Below are 14,817 nucleotides of genomic sequence, written 5' to 3'. Positions count from 1 at the left end.
TCTGCCCAGTTGGATGCTAGACTCTGTCCATCCCATGGGAATCCTGGCTGTTGCCCCCATGCCTGTGACCATGCTGGGGCTGGGAGCTGCCCCACTGTCTCCTACACTCCTGGGGAGGGATGGTGGGGCTGGAGAGTAGGGAGAGGGGAAGGCAGCGTGGGTGGGCCAGGCAATGGGGGTCTGCAAATGGCAGCTTGCTGTGGTGGTGGGGAGGGCACCCATTTGTCTGCAGCAGCCTGCAGGGGCCAGGCAGTGAATCATGCTGCTGCTGTCTCCTGGCTGATAACTTCCCTGCTCCTCCCACGGCTGTGCACTCCTTGGGGCTACACAAAAAAAAAAAAAAAAAAAAAAAAAAAAAAAAAAAAAAAAAAAAAAAAAAAAAAAGTGATTTAGAAAAAAAACTAAAAAAAACTAAATCAAGGAGGAAAATACCGGGCTGGAAGGAAGCGAGCACCCCGGGTCCAGCAGGGAGTGGCCCGTGTCCTCATTTCATAACGCTCACACATGCAGCTGGAGCTGGATCAGCTGGGGTGGATGCTCTGCCCTTCACCACCCCTGGATGGGAGGCCTGGCTTTTCCTCTCCAGAAGGGACTATGTGGATGGGTTCCTTGCTTCTGGAACCAGGTGAGGAGAATCCTGTAGATGCTGGAAGGAAGTACAGGAACTTCAGTGACCTTGTGGCGCCTGTGTGGCTCTGTCTGCCAGCACAGAAAGGACAGCAAGACATGCAGTCTCCACAATGGCTCCCAGCAGCAGAGACATTGGGCTGGTGTTCTTGCAGGGAACAGGATCTCAGCTTGAGGTTTGGGGCACCCAGGCTTGCCCTGTGAGGCATGAAAGAAATGTTGTTCCCATGGGGCAAGTTTACTCTGACGGCATGCTCCAGTAGTTCATTTTCCCTCCTGAGTTCCTACTTTGCCATTTCCAAAATCCATCTCCAGTATCAAGGTCCCTTTTCCAAATTCCCAAGACTTTTGCCTTTTGGCCATTGCCCCAAGAACTAATTGGACCCCATGAAGTTCCCTCCCTCCCAGGCTGGCCAAAACCCTGTGTCCCTAAGGTTATGCTACTCAGGGCAGTGCAGCTCTGCACATCTATCATGCTCCAGAACTTGGTGGGTGACATTGGCTTCCCCCCTCCCAGGGACTGCTTTGCAGATGCCTGTGATCTTAGGGGCTGCCTGAGGTGATGACTGACTCACCACAGAAGCTCTCAGCACACTGCACTGGCCCCTTCACCCTCTGCTTGCTAATCCCAGGCCACCTGCTCTGCAACAGCAGGATCCTAGGATATGACTCCCCCATAAGGGGACCAGAGTGGGGACAAGGTGTGTTTGATGATGCAGAGAAGCAGTGCAGGGCAGGGCTATTCCCCCCAAGGACACATCACATCCTCCAGTGAGGCACCAGGCTCTGGGCATCCTGGATCTGCAAAGACTGCAGCTTGCTCTCACCTCGCCAGCCAATTTTGGGAACATAGCATTGTGAAAGAGCATACCAGTAATGCCAGCACACCTAGACTGAGACTCCCAGCACAGTGCCAGGTGCTCTTTGGTTCTGTAGAGACCCTGTGTGAGCTGGTGACATTCAGAATAAAACATAAGCTCCCTTGATCTTGGTCAGTGTGCAGGTGTCATGGTTGGGGTGCAAGTGCAGTGCTGGAGGGGTGCTTTGGGCTGCAGGCAGCATGCTCTGGGTGCAGGCAGCTCCAGGGCACAGGCATCCTGCTTGCAGCATCTCATTTTCCTCCTGGGGCCAGCTGGCTCACAATGCAATACCAGTCTTCAAGATCTGCTCTGTGGCTTCTCTGGCTGAGTGTCTGGCAGCCACAGGCAAGGTGCCAGTGTGCCTGTGGTTACGAAAAACAGTGTCCCCATGTTTCCCTAACTAGGAACCAGCCACTAGGCAGCTGTCCTAACAACCACATTGCTGGGCAGAGCACGTGCAGGACACCTTTCCCCACAGCCACTGCTGAGCTTCCAGAGCCAGCTGCCAGTGAGGGCTTGGCAACCCGAGGTCTGGGCATTCCAAACTTCTCTTCCATGAACCACCCTCCCTCATCCACCAATGGGATATATCCCAGTCCCACCAAAGAGTCATGCCTCACAACAGAGAGACTATTTGAGCCTGCTGGGTTGCTCCAGCCTTGCACATTCTGGTGCCTAGCCCCCTACTGCCCCATGAGGGACATCTCCACCCTGCAGAGCACTGCACACAGTTCTGGGATGAAGTGGGAAGGTTCAAGGTACTTCACCCAAGAGAGAAGAATGACCATCAGTGTAGAACAGACCAGGCAGATGATGAAGGTGGTTTCCAGTAGAGGAGACCAAATTTTTTCCAGTGTTTTCCCAGTGGTGTTTTTCCAGTCATCTTCCTAGAGAGACAAATCACTAAGGGAGTTCCAAAACTGAAACAGGAAATGGCCATTCCTTTCACTTGCATGTCATAAAAGAGCACTGAAGGCTCTAAAAAAAAGACAGCAAGTCCATGCTGGCAAAACCCGGAAAAACTTATTCCACTTAATTTAGTATTTTGGCCCAAGCTCTAGAAATCTCCATCCTTGAGGGTCCCTGCTGCAGAGGGAACCACCAGCCCAGTGGCTCTGCTAGAGCTGTGTGAAGTCCAGTGGTTTTCTCAAACTTTGAACTTCCTGGTCCCAGCAGGGGCAGGAAAGTTTCTCAGATCCTTCTAGTAAACCGAAAGTAAATCTCTCTTCTTGCCCCTGTGGTTGTGGAGGGTGATGGGAAAACCTGACCTGAGTGTGACTGCTGAGAAGGCAATAGAGAGACCTGAGCTGGCCTGATCGGTTTGTACTTCTGCCAGGTCTGAAGCCATATTTGCAGCTGTCCAAATGTGGATACCCCAGGCTCTCTCAGACCCTGGCCTTATTCCCCCTAACAGACACAGAGTGGCAGTGTCAAAGGGACAGTGGATTTGCTCCAGCACAGCAGGTTGCTGTGTCCTCTCTCCTCTCACCCAAAGCCCCAGCTCATCTCTTGCTTCTGGAAAGCTCCAGCAAGGGTGGGGAAGGTCTCTGGGGGTGGCATGGGAGTAGTGGGGGGGCTGGGACTTTCCCCAGGAGATCACAGGAGGAACTTTGGCTGGAGGGTGGGGGGAACCGATGAGGAGTTGCTACATCATGCCTCAATGAGCCGTGAGTAACTCCTCTGGTATTTCTTCCCCTCACAGAACAGTCATCAGAGCCAGATCCTGCCTGGGGGAATCACTACACGGGAACGCCCAGCCCCATCCAAATTCCATTCCTGCTCCCATCAGAGCTCACAATATGAAGCAGAGCCATGAGTGGACAGTTCTGTCTCAGTGGTATCCCCTGTTCCACGCCACTGGGGTGGCATGAACATGGACATGGGCAGGGCTGGCAATGCTGGCTGGCTGAGCCTGGTAGGCTGCTGACTCACAAAAGCAGCCAGATGCACCTGGGCTACTGGAAGTCACGAGAGAGCAAAGCCTCATTGTGTCTGCTTATCCAAGGGAAGCAGAGGGCAGCCTCTCTCCTGCTTTTGGTCTGGGCAACTGGCTACCATGCTTCCTCTGCTTGAGAAGCAAGTAGCCATGGCTTGAGACCTATCCTGAGAGCCTGGCTGGCACTGTGCTGTAAGCTGAGCTGCAGAGAGGTGCTCCAAGGCTTTCCTGATGTTCAGCCCCAACATGTCATGCTTGGCACCAGCACCCGTGCAAGCCCCCAAAAAAGAAAAAAGTTTGGCCCTGACTGACCTGCTTGGCAAGGCAAAGTACCTACAGCGAGGCAGCACCTGGCTTGGGATAAGAGCCCAGGAGTCCTGTGCTCCCCCCACCAGGCCCAGCTCCTGCCCACCAGCCCCCTGGCACAGCATTCCAATGGCATTGCCCTCCATCATGAGGGATGGGTCACCTATGCAGTGAGAAGGCTGTAGCCACCACTGTGTTGAGCTCATTGAGGTACCAGACATTGGCAGCAGCCAGACTCCAGGAGTGTCACCACTGGCTGGGCAGACTGCAGTCTCCATGCTCAGCCACAGCTGCACCAGCCCTTGGTCCTCCAAGGGAGTCCCTGGCCATAGGGCTGCCACACGCCTGCAGAAGGGCCAGCAGAGTTTGGACACGGGTGGGATATGGAGATGGAGAGCAAAGAGAGGGCTTAGGATAAAGCCTGTGATGGAGCCAGGGCCGCTCCAAAGGCTGGGGTAGGACAAGCTCTAGGGGGAGGCTGGGCAAAGGATGGGAAAGATAGGGGCTAAGCAGAGTTTGGGGTGCACTGAGCCCCTTAGAAAGAAGATTTGAGCAGAGGCAGTGGGTGCACTGGAGTGAGAGCGATGGCAAGATGCATGAGAAAGGAGGCTGATATTGTCTGGGAAGGGGGTGATGTGGAGGTCCTCCTCAGCCTAGACCCCAATGGCTGAGATCCTCACCAAGCAGGCGGACCAAGTCTCCCTAGAGAGTCTCTGGGCAAGAGGGAGAGCTCTAACCATTAGACCACTTAGTTGTGTTGTGCCCCTGCTGTAACGGCTGCAGTTAGGGTTGGACCCAAATGCTCTTTACTCTCTCGGTCTTAAACGTGGTTCTCTGGCCCAGAAAATACCAGGGACATCCCAGGCCTCTTGGAGAATGTGTGAGGAACACTGGTCCCTGGAACAAATCTGTAACACACGAGAATAGGGTACCCAGCACTTTCCTTTATCCCTTGATCTGTCACAGGGAGTGCCCAACCCTGGCCAGTGTGTGAATAGGGTCCACCAGCATTCCCAGCACATTGCTGATGAGGCTGACGGAGGAGACAAGAGGATGCCTGGCTGTGACAGCACAGGACAACCAGGGAAGGATGTGAGCCTGGAAGCAGCCTGGTAGGGACACCAGCACAGGTGGAGAAAGGGGAAAAAGCTTTTTGGACACAGATGGAGAACACCTAGGGCAGACTTTGTGCTGCTCCTCTCTCTTGCCCATTGCAAAGGGAGGTTTTGGGCTGAAGAAGAAGATGATGGAGGGGCACATCTGGCATGGGGGCAGGACACCGGTGCAGGAGGGTGGGAGCACGCAGCTGGGGGTTGGGGGATAAAAGCATAGGGTCCAGGAGGAGGGAGTGACAGGAGCAGTGCAGAGGCAGGCAGCACAGCCAGGTGCAGTGGGAAGGGCTGGGGGGAAGGCAGGGAAAAGAGGCCAAGTGCAAAGAGAGCAAAGGCAGCGGAGGAAAAGAGAGCGTGGCCAGAGAAGCAGAGATGAAAGGGGGAGTGAGGCAGGGGAGAGATGAAAGGGCCACGGCGCGGGTGCTCCTGCCTCCTCCCCAGGCTCCCGGGGCTCTGTAATCCCTGAGGAGCTGGCTCCTCTCATGTGGTGGCCCGCAGCTGTGTGCGGTCGGCTCAGCCCCACCGCTCCGCACTGGGACTTTCCAGGAGGGGGAGAAACCCAACACAAAACACATGACTTAACCAGCGCCTGCCAGGCCCCTGCGCACGCGGGGTTCGGGGACACACCCCGAGATGCCACAACCCGCTGTGGCCAGGGCCAGATGGCAGACATAGTCCCCTCTGCTCTGGGGAAAGGTGGCCCAGGGCAAGGTGAAAGCAGTATGAACCTGGCAGGTCAAGGGGCAAAGCCATGAGCTGCAGGCAAGAATTTAGTTGAGCCAGAGAGAACACATCTCAAACAGAACCTGCATCAGCATGGGGTGGCCTCTTGGGGACACCCCTCTGAGGTGACAAAGGTGGCGGGGTGCAGGGGCTGTATGAGCTTGGTCCTTCTCTCCAGATTTCTGTTAAGTGCCATATTGCCTGCTGGGCTTGGCTCTGGGTAACAGGGATGCGGCAGGACTTGGCATATGGAGCTGGAACCCATCCTGGTGGGTCACTGGGTCGTTTGTTTGACTGCTCCAAGGCAAACTGAAAACTCAGGCCATTGCAGATACTGGAGCAGCACTTTTAAGGCACTTATTACCTAGGATATCTCTGTTCTCCATGCCCAGCTCAGGCCACTGCAGGGGGTTTCTTTCCCATAGCAGATGACTTTGCTGCTTGGGAGCCTCCTGTTCACCACTGCTGACTGCAAGGATGCTGGGCTCAGTACGGATGCAGGCTCTCTTCTCCTCTTTGGGACAGGTGGGGCAGCAGACTTGGTGCCCATGGAGGGTGCCTCATGTCTCCCTTCCTGCTTGTCTCAGTTTTGCCCACCCCAACCTTCTCTTCTGAGCTTATGTTAACCTGGTGAGCTCAGATAGAAATCACTCTGACTGAGCTTGGGCAGCACCAGAAGCTGCCTTTGCCTTCTTGTCTCAGGGATTTTCCTCTCCCCATGTCCAATCATCTTGCAAGATTAAAGAGGCAACTTGGCGATTGAGTTCCTCTGAACCCCTAGTGAGTGTCACTCTGCAGGATCTTCCCCTTCCAAAGGCTCTCGTGGGGCAGGTTTGTCAGCTCCACAGTATTGCCCCTCTGGGAAGATCCCATCTAACTTCTTTTTTTTTGCTACATCTGGAAGCATTCTGACTTCCTCTGGGCTAGTCACACTCAGCAAGGAGCTGGAAGGGGACTCTCCGTGGGACAGGGAGGTCTCAGCCTTGATACCTGGTCTCTGCCCACACGACATCTGACTCCTGCTCTGCACCAGCTAGGGAAGGTCACACCACCTCAGCCACGCAGGAAAGAGGGGGCACAAGTATCCCACAACTGCAATTTCAGTCCTGCAATTTCAGTCCTGAAATCGCCCCTGGGAACACCTCTCCGTGCCGGCTGGGAGTGGGGACTCCACGGCTGCAGTGGGGACTCTCTTTAGGGACCAAGCTGCAGAGGTGACAGGGGTGCTGCAGTGCAGAAGACCCGAGCACATTTGGAGAGAAGAAGGTGGCCGTCCGCAGGCCCCCATCCCTCCAGGTATGAGCCAGCCCTCCCCAGAGGAATTCTCCAGCGCAGCCGAAGCTGCAGGGAGGGGAGGCGCTTGCCAGGCGCCGTGGCACGAAGGCATGATAGGGCACGCTCCGCCGGACCATGAATACCTGTCCCAGACACTTAGAGGCACCCAAGGCGTGTACGGGTGGCGCAGGAGCTCACACCTCGTCAAGCCTGGGCGGTGGTGCTCCACCGGGAGAGGAGGCTCTTTCCAGTTCGCCCTCCCACTCCCGCTGGTGAACAGCAAGCTCCCTCTCGGCAGCAACCCCCTTCCCCCTCACACTCTGCACGTAGCACATGGGTCTTGCGGGGGGAAGGAGGGAGGAAGAATGCCCTTTTCTCCCTGGCACGGGGGGTGCAAGGGGTCTGGCATAAGGCATGGAGTGGGCTGGGTGGTCTTACTGCGTCCCTCCAGCCTTAGCATCGCTGCTTGAATTAATTGCCAAGGGAGTTGCTGAGCGAGGATCAGAAATTAAATGTGCAACATAGTGAAAGAATAAAGACAAGCACAAGTAGTGGTGCCTGGTGACTTGCTGTCATTTGCTGCTTGCATGGACATGGACTGTGTGCCTGTCACATGCACAGGGATACATCTGTGTGAGCCTCACCTGTACTGCTCACACACAGCTGCCCCTCTGCTGCTCCAGGATCCTATTGCTTGGAACAGGCTGCACCCCTCTGCACACCACTGAGCACACTCCCTGCATCCAACCAGGAGCATGTGTCATCCCATGAGGCCCCCGGATTATGTACTTGATCGTGCTCTCAGCCCAAGAACTGATGCACATGTCCCCCGGGGCATCCTGAAGGGCTGGCTGCAAGTAAAGAATGAGGAAAAAGCTGAAGCCAAAATCTCCAGCTGTTTGCAACAGCTGCCTAAAAAGTAGGATGTACCTCACCATGACATTGCCAGTGCAAGTTCTCTGCCATGAACAGCTGGGGTAAATACCTGCCAGAGGAAGGGGCTTCTGCTGAGCAAACCCGGGCTGGTATTGATAGCTCTGTGCTGGCTAAAGGTGTGCTCCAAAACTCCTGGGAGACAAGGGTTGGGAGTTCAACTTCTGTATACTTGGGGTGGCAAGAAGGCACCATAATGATGAAATGCTTTTAGCCAGGACCAAGCAGTCTGGAGCACTGGAGGAGTTTGAGCCAGGTGAGCTGATAACATTTGAAGACACCTGTCCCCAGAAGGTGGAGGCCATGACAGGAGAGATGCAAAATCCAGAGAAGACTTCTGCCATGTGCCTCCAGATGTAGAACCCACAGCAAACCTGAAGTTGCTGTGAAGTTGCTGTGAAATTGCTGTGACATCCCTCTACCTGCACATACTGCCTGTCCAGCCTTACAAGGAGAAGTAATTTGTGCTCTCATGATGTGTCATGCTCATCGTTCATGGATGCTGAAGCTTGTCATGTGATGGAGTGTCCTGAATTGTCTTTGATGTGGCTGCCTGATGAAACCACTCTTGCAAGGTCCCTTGGAAGCAGGCCTGGCTGCAGGGCAGATATCCCAGACCTGCAGGGGCTCCCCTTCAGGTGGTGTTGGTTGGACTGAAAGAGGAGCCTGACAGCCATGGGAAACATGGGATGTGCTGGATGATAAGAAGTTTTTCCCTGGGAACACTTAGCAGAGAGTAGGTTAGCCCTGCAACCTGCCTGCAAGATGTATGCTGTCAGCCACAGTGCCAACACACAAGAGCTCCTATGGAAAACGCAGCAAGAAACAGCCAGGCTGGGAATAGGACCCAGAAATCCTGTTCCTGGTGCCACTTTCATGCTGCGTGTCACACAGACTGAGAGGGAGCCTGGTCCTTGTGTAGTCTCTGTAGCCTGGTGCTGCTGCTGTAGGAGATGCCTTGAAGACACATTCCCAGAGGCATTTTGCGAGTGCCCCATGGCAGGCATGCCCTGCAGTGAAACATAGTTTTAAATCAAGGCTGAACTGGGCAGGGGTGTGAGGCACTTTTGTTGCTTGGCTTGGGGACTAGCCCATGCACAATTCAGGGGGTGTTCAAGTTGAGCAGAGTTGCAGACAAAATTGGTGCATGTGGTTCCTGGAGTCTCCTGACTCCCCATTCCTGTCATGGGGTTCCTGTCACTGCAGTCCCAGCACTAGGATTTGGGGATGCAACTCTATCCCTGCTCTTCTGGGGAAATGTCTTTTTCCACCAGACACCTTTCTTCCCGATGCCTCTGCAAAGCTTGTGGCTGGCCTGGCCCCATGCTCACCAGGGACTACAGCATCCCTCAGCCAGGCAGCCAGGCTCGGTGGGAGCCTGGTGCTGCAGCTGCTAGCAGAGTGGCTCTCCCTTGCCAGCTGCCCTACACTGGGGCTGCAAATAAACAAACACCCCAGAACCAAGCCCCAGCAACTCATCCCCTCCTAACGATGTAATTACAGTGAAGCAGCTGATGAGCAGCACTTGAAACCTGGCAGGTAAACATGGCTTTGTCCTCCACCACTCAGGCAAATTACTCTCCTCCTTCAAGGGGAGCAGTAATTTCAGGAGAGGGGTCCACGTTTTTGTGGTGAGGGTTGTGGCCAGAGACTTTCATCTCAGCCTTTTGATGCAGAGCGGGAATAATAGATGGCAGACGTCAACACCCCACCTTGCTGTGCTTCCTGCTCTGGGCCATTTTCCACCTCACGGTGGGTATCTGAGTCTCCTTGCTTTTTCCAGTCCCCAGGCCAGCTGCTGGCTCCTTCTCCTTTGCCAGGATGGGTAAGGGCACAGGGAATCTCAGAAAGCCAGGTCAGAGCTGGCACTAGCCATCCAGGAGATAAAAGAGCCATCTTGTGCCCAGAAGGGCTGGCAGAGAGAGGCACAAGGGGATGGCAGGGCCACATCACCACCCCGGGCCACATCACCACCCATCTCACTCTCTCGTACCACCACTTGAGGGTTGTGTCTGCTCCAGAGCCAACGGACTAAGTGTGCACTTGGATACCTTAGTGATGGGCACCCTTTGAGACCAGTCAGGGAGGTGAAGCTGCCCAAAATAAGAGATCACCAAAAGATCCCCAGTGAGGTAATCTCCTGCAGAATGAGCTCAGACTATCACATGAGGGAGGTCCTACTCTGTGCACAAGCATGTTACATCATTGCAGTGTCCTCCAGTCCTGTCCCCTGCTTCAGTCTCTCAGCCCTACCCAGAGGTCCCTTGGGTACCCCTGAAAAGAACAGGAGGTGCGTGGGAAGAAGAAGGTGGATGCTGAGGAAGCTGCATGGGTGGAAGAGGATTGGGAGAAAAGATGGAGTGAAGGAGGATTGTCCCAGTTGGGAGAGATGAGTTTAGAAGACCCTTGCTCCCTGCCTTACCTCCCAGTCCCTCCAGTACTCCCCAGTAAGCAGCCCTGAGCACGATGTTCCTGAGCTTTGGGGCCCTCTGCCCAGGTGCTGGCTCACCATCACTGTGCTCCTCGCTGCTCGCCCAGCCTGGTGTCACCAGAAGCCTCACATGCTGAGCCCGGCAGAGCTGGGTCCCTCTGGGGAAGGAGGTGCCAGCCTGGGGAGAAGTGCCACTCTCTCCTGTGGTGACAGTACGGCATCCATACAGGGAGAGGGAGGGACGGGACAGCCCACGCTGCCACACCCAATGGCAATGCCAGGCTGAGCACTGGTGAGTCCAGTACTGTGGCATGCCAGCTGGGCATGGCTGTCCCAGGGCTTGCAGTGGCAATGCTTTGAGAAACACTTGGTTTTGTGGGAGTGATTCCTGCTGGCCATAACATCCAGATATCATGTGCTGAGCTGTGTATGCTGGCAGCAAGGGGACAGAGCTGGACATGTGGGGGGTGGCTTTCAGGTACCTCAGGCTGACTCTCTGCGCAGTGTCTCTGCACTGTTAGCCAAGGGCAGGCACACTGTGGATGGGTCAGGCTATCTCAGCACACTCAGCAGGAGTGCTGAGTTGTGATGGGATTGACACGAAATATCAGCCACGACATGCTGCTTTTATGCCCTGCTGGCTTGATGGTCTCCTACAACTAGAGCCAGGGTGTTAAATCCACTCCCCTGGACCACTTCCAGCTCAGGCAAATGCACCTGCCAGAACCCTCTTCCCTGCAATTCAAGGGCAGGGGCACCATTTTTCACTTGCTGGAGCATAGAAGGGATGCTGTTGCCTCCTGGGAATGTTCAGCTGATGCCCAGGATCACCCCTGGCAGGCTGAGGGTTGATGCTGGCTGCCACATAGCCAGGTGCTGCACAGAAGATGTACATGGTCCAACTCCCTACTGACGTAACTCCTGGGAGGCAGACAGGAGTTGCCAGTGGGGAATTGGCTCACATTTCTTAGAGTACTTGGGGAGCTGTGTGGAGAGGAGGTAATTGTTAAATGTGGGCTGAGATAGGCTGAGCAGGGAGGGCAGGAGGCCAGGGAGGTGGCAGATACCTCACCAGGGCTGGCTTGGTTTATACAAGTTGAGCTTTGTTCAGCATCTCCCCAGGGTTTTGTGGCTGGGAGGTACCATCCCGTGCTGCTCAGATGACAGGGAGCCAGGTGGCTATTTTGTGGAGCCTTGCAAAACCTTCTCCATCAGCCATTCCTCAGCAGGATGAAGCCCTGATGGGAAGGGTCCATGGCAGGACTGCCTCAATTCTGTCCAAATGCTGGTGCCAAATCTCTGTGTAACAATGGCCTCAAAAGCCCTTGGGAGAGCAGCACGGGGTGCAGATGGTGAAACCTCCTTATCTGAACCAAGAGATGGTGATCACAGCATGACCAGGTCTTGGCAGCCTAGAAGCCAGGCTGAGGGCAGAAGCAGTGGGGGGGAGGCTGTAACCTCCCCCATCTTGATCATGGTCCTGAATACCAGAGAAAGCATCATCTGGGACAGATATTTTGGTCCACATTGGCCAAAGACCCAAGGCACAGGTTTTCCAAGATTTAAGAGCATCTGCTAGGCCAGTCTTCGTGGACCCCTGCAGGCACCATGGACTCCTGTGTGCAGGTGAGAGATGCCCACAGTGTGGTAGGAGACAAGCCCTGGCTGCTGGGACAAGCTATTTTAGCCTTCAAGAATCCAAATGAATTTCCATGCCTGCTAATATTGATATCCAGATGGCTAATGCTGCTGAGACATAGCCCCTCCTTGCCAGGGGAAGATTTTGCTCCTGCAGTGCTGTCAACTAAGAAGGGAAGATCCATCTGTGTTTTGGACAAACAGATCAGGTCCCTCTTGTTCCAGATCTCCTTGACACTGGGATCTAACAGAAAAATGGATTGTGCACTAATCTAATGCAACCCAACTGCCCCCCATGGGCAATCTCAGCTCCCATGTGTGTGCCTCAGCTGAGCCTGTGGGGTGCCCGTGGTGCAGAACTGGCTCCCAGGCTCCCATGGCACTTTACACTGTCACACACCATGGAACCTGTCCTGCAGGTATAACCTGTCCTTGTCCCTGTCCCGGCACTGCCTCACACACGCTGTGCTCAGCCAGGCAGCCAAGCTCTGTGTTCCTCACCCTCAGCACCCTCCAGCCTGTGTGTCACCAGCAAATCTGCTTGGTGGTGATGCCACCTCTCTGCTTGCTGGTACCTCAATCAAATTGGCAAATGTCTCCAGGACTCTCCAGCATGTCTTTGCCCACAATGTCCTGTCCTGCTGATGTCCCTCCCAAAGCTGCACATCCCCAGCATCACTCTGGCTCATTCCCAGCACCAACCAGACACATTGTGTGTCTCTGCACTAAAACCTCACAAAAAAGGCAAGGATGGCTCACTTGCTTACCCTCACCAAGCTGGTGAGGGTGTGTGCTGCATGTTCACAGCAGCACATCTCTATAACCTGGGGTCTGTGCCCACAAAAACACATCTGCTCCTCATCTGTGCCCGCAGAGGGGAGGTCTAATGCAGAAGAGATGCCTCTGTGTGCTTTGTTGAGCAGGGTCCTGTGCTCAAGGCCAGCCTGAGAGAGGCTCCTTGCTTGGATGCAGGGGTGTATATAAGCCCCTCTGAGCCTGCCTGCCCCAAGGTTTTGGTTGCTCACAAGAAGTGGAGGAAAAGCATGAGGGTCTGGCTTACACTGTGCTACAGTCTCATGGGTTATATGCTGAGGCTGCACAGCATCTCATGGCATCCAGGCACTTCCTCATGCAGCTGTCATGGACCCCAACCATCTCCAGTTCTGAAGGCATGGCCTCTTGGCCCCTTCCCTGCCTGATACTCATCTCTACCTGGCTGCCAGATCTGATAACTGAACAGGGAGGTCTTTTCTGCTGATCTCTTGACTGCTGGACCTTCCCAACACAGCCAGCCTCTGGTTTTCTGGCTGGCTGCAGGGCTGAGCAAGTCTTACCCAGCCCCACAGTCTTGTGCTCCCTCATGCTGAGCACTCCCAATTTGTGACAACCGCCACTGAAAAGGCCTCTGTGAAAGTCATGAGGAAGGGCAGAAAATACATCTGAATGTGTCTCACACTTCCCACAGCCGCATTCCACCTGACAAAGCAGGAGCAAGGATCCTGGGAGAGGCAGCTCCCTACCTGCTCACTACCTCGGCCACAGCTCAGCGGCCGAGCTGGCTCCCCAGCACCTGCCTCCCCCCAGCCTGCAAGCCCCGGGGCAGCGTGCAAGGAGTGACAGGTGAGTTGGCAGCAGCTCAGCTCTGGCACCCCTTGGCACTCCTTCTAAACCAAGCCCTTTGCACGCCGTGTTTCTGCCATGACGAACCGGCAGACATCAAGGAGAAGTAATTTGCTGAGATTCTTCTGGACAGGCGTGTCCCGACGCCCACACGCTGCTCTCACCCGTGCGGACAGGAGACACGTGCTCTGATGTTTCCCGACACCTGGGCATGGCTGCTGGCTTGTGGTTGCTAGAAACACCGGCAGAGGGGTTGGGTCTGTTTCTTTCCAAGACCTTAGATCCAATGGACGGGTATCGGCTCAGGGTTTGCCCTTCCCAGTACACAGGTCATGAGATACCAAACATGCAGGGTTTGTGGAAAGACTACCAAGGCAGCTTTTTTTCCCAACAGGAGAAAACCAGCTCCAAAGGTTGCAGTATTGCTCCTCCCTTCCCTCTGTCCCATCACTCTGGAGCATCATTTGGCTTCAGGCAAGTAAGATCCTATACCCAAGTTGTTGCTCTGAATCACTAGGTCTGCCTCCTGCTGCCACTCTGGTAACTGATGACCTTCCTTGGCAGAGCCAGGAACAAACCCTCTGGTCTACTTTCCAGGATTCCCTGGTCTCTGAAAATCATTCTGAGTTTATAATTTCTGGCTCTGAAGTCATACTATTCTGTTCCATCTCTTCACATCCCATGCCCTCTCTCATGGCAGGGCTTTGTGTAAACTTAGAGCAGGGCTCAGGAAACAGGATCTTGAGCAGGACTAGTGTGTCAGCTTAGTCTTTCCTTAGCAGGGAAATCATTCTTGGAAGCTCAGTGTTGACTGTGTCCATTGTGAAGCTGGAGTGGTGGGACAGGCCTTGGGGTCTGGGACATGCCCAGCTCCCACTGCCTTAGCAGTGGACTGAGAACAGAAACAGAGGGCATGTCCCATCCCCAGCATGGAGAAGCTCACTGCCTTGCCCCAACTGAGGACTCTTCCATCCAAGTAGGGTCTCAGGACCTTGGGCCAGTGCAGGCATCTCTCCTGGGAGGGTTTTCCAAGAAAAAGACACTGAGCCAAGCTCCTCAAACCATGCTTCTCCTGGCAAGGCAGACAACACCCTCTGGGTGTTGGGAATCTCTTCCAGCCAGCACTGCTGCAGGCTTCCCCATCACCCAGGAAAGCCACAAGTGGATGGCCAGCAAAAGGCAGACATACCCCAGCATCTGGTGAGGCTCTGGCATGCTCAGCCATAGTCTGGGCTCAGTGACAGATGGGCTCATCATAAAGTGCTGATTTGGCTGAATCCAGGCCAGGATAGCTCCTACACTTCCAGCAAACCAAGAGGCTGAGAGTGACACAGACATGGGAATCTGATGGCAAAG

Source organism: Zosterops lateralis, assembly GCF_965231275.1.
Source record: "Zosterops lateralis genome assembly, chromosome: 7".
NCBI lineage: Eukaryota > Metazoa > Chordata > Aves > Passeriformes > Zosteropidae > Zosterops > Zosterops lateralis.
This window is presented reverse-complemented; position numbering follows the sequence as displayed.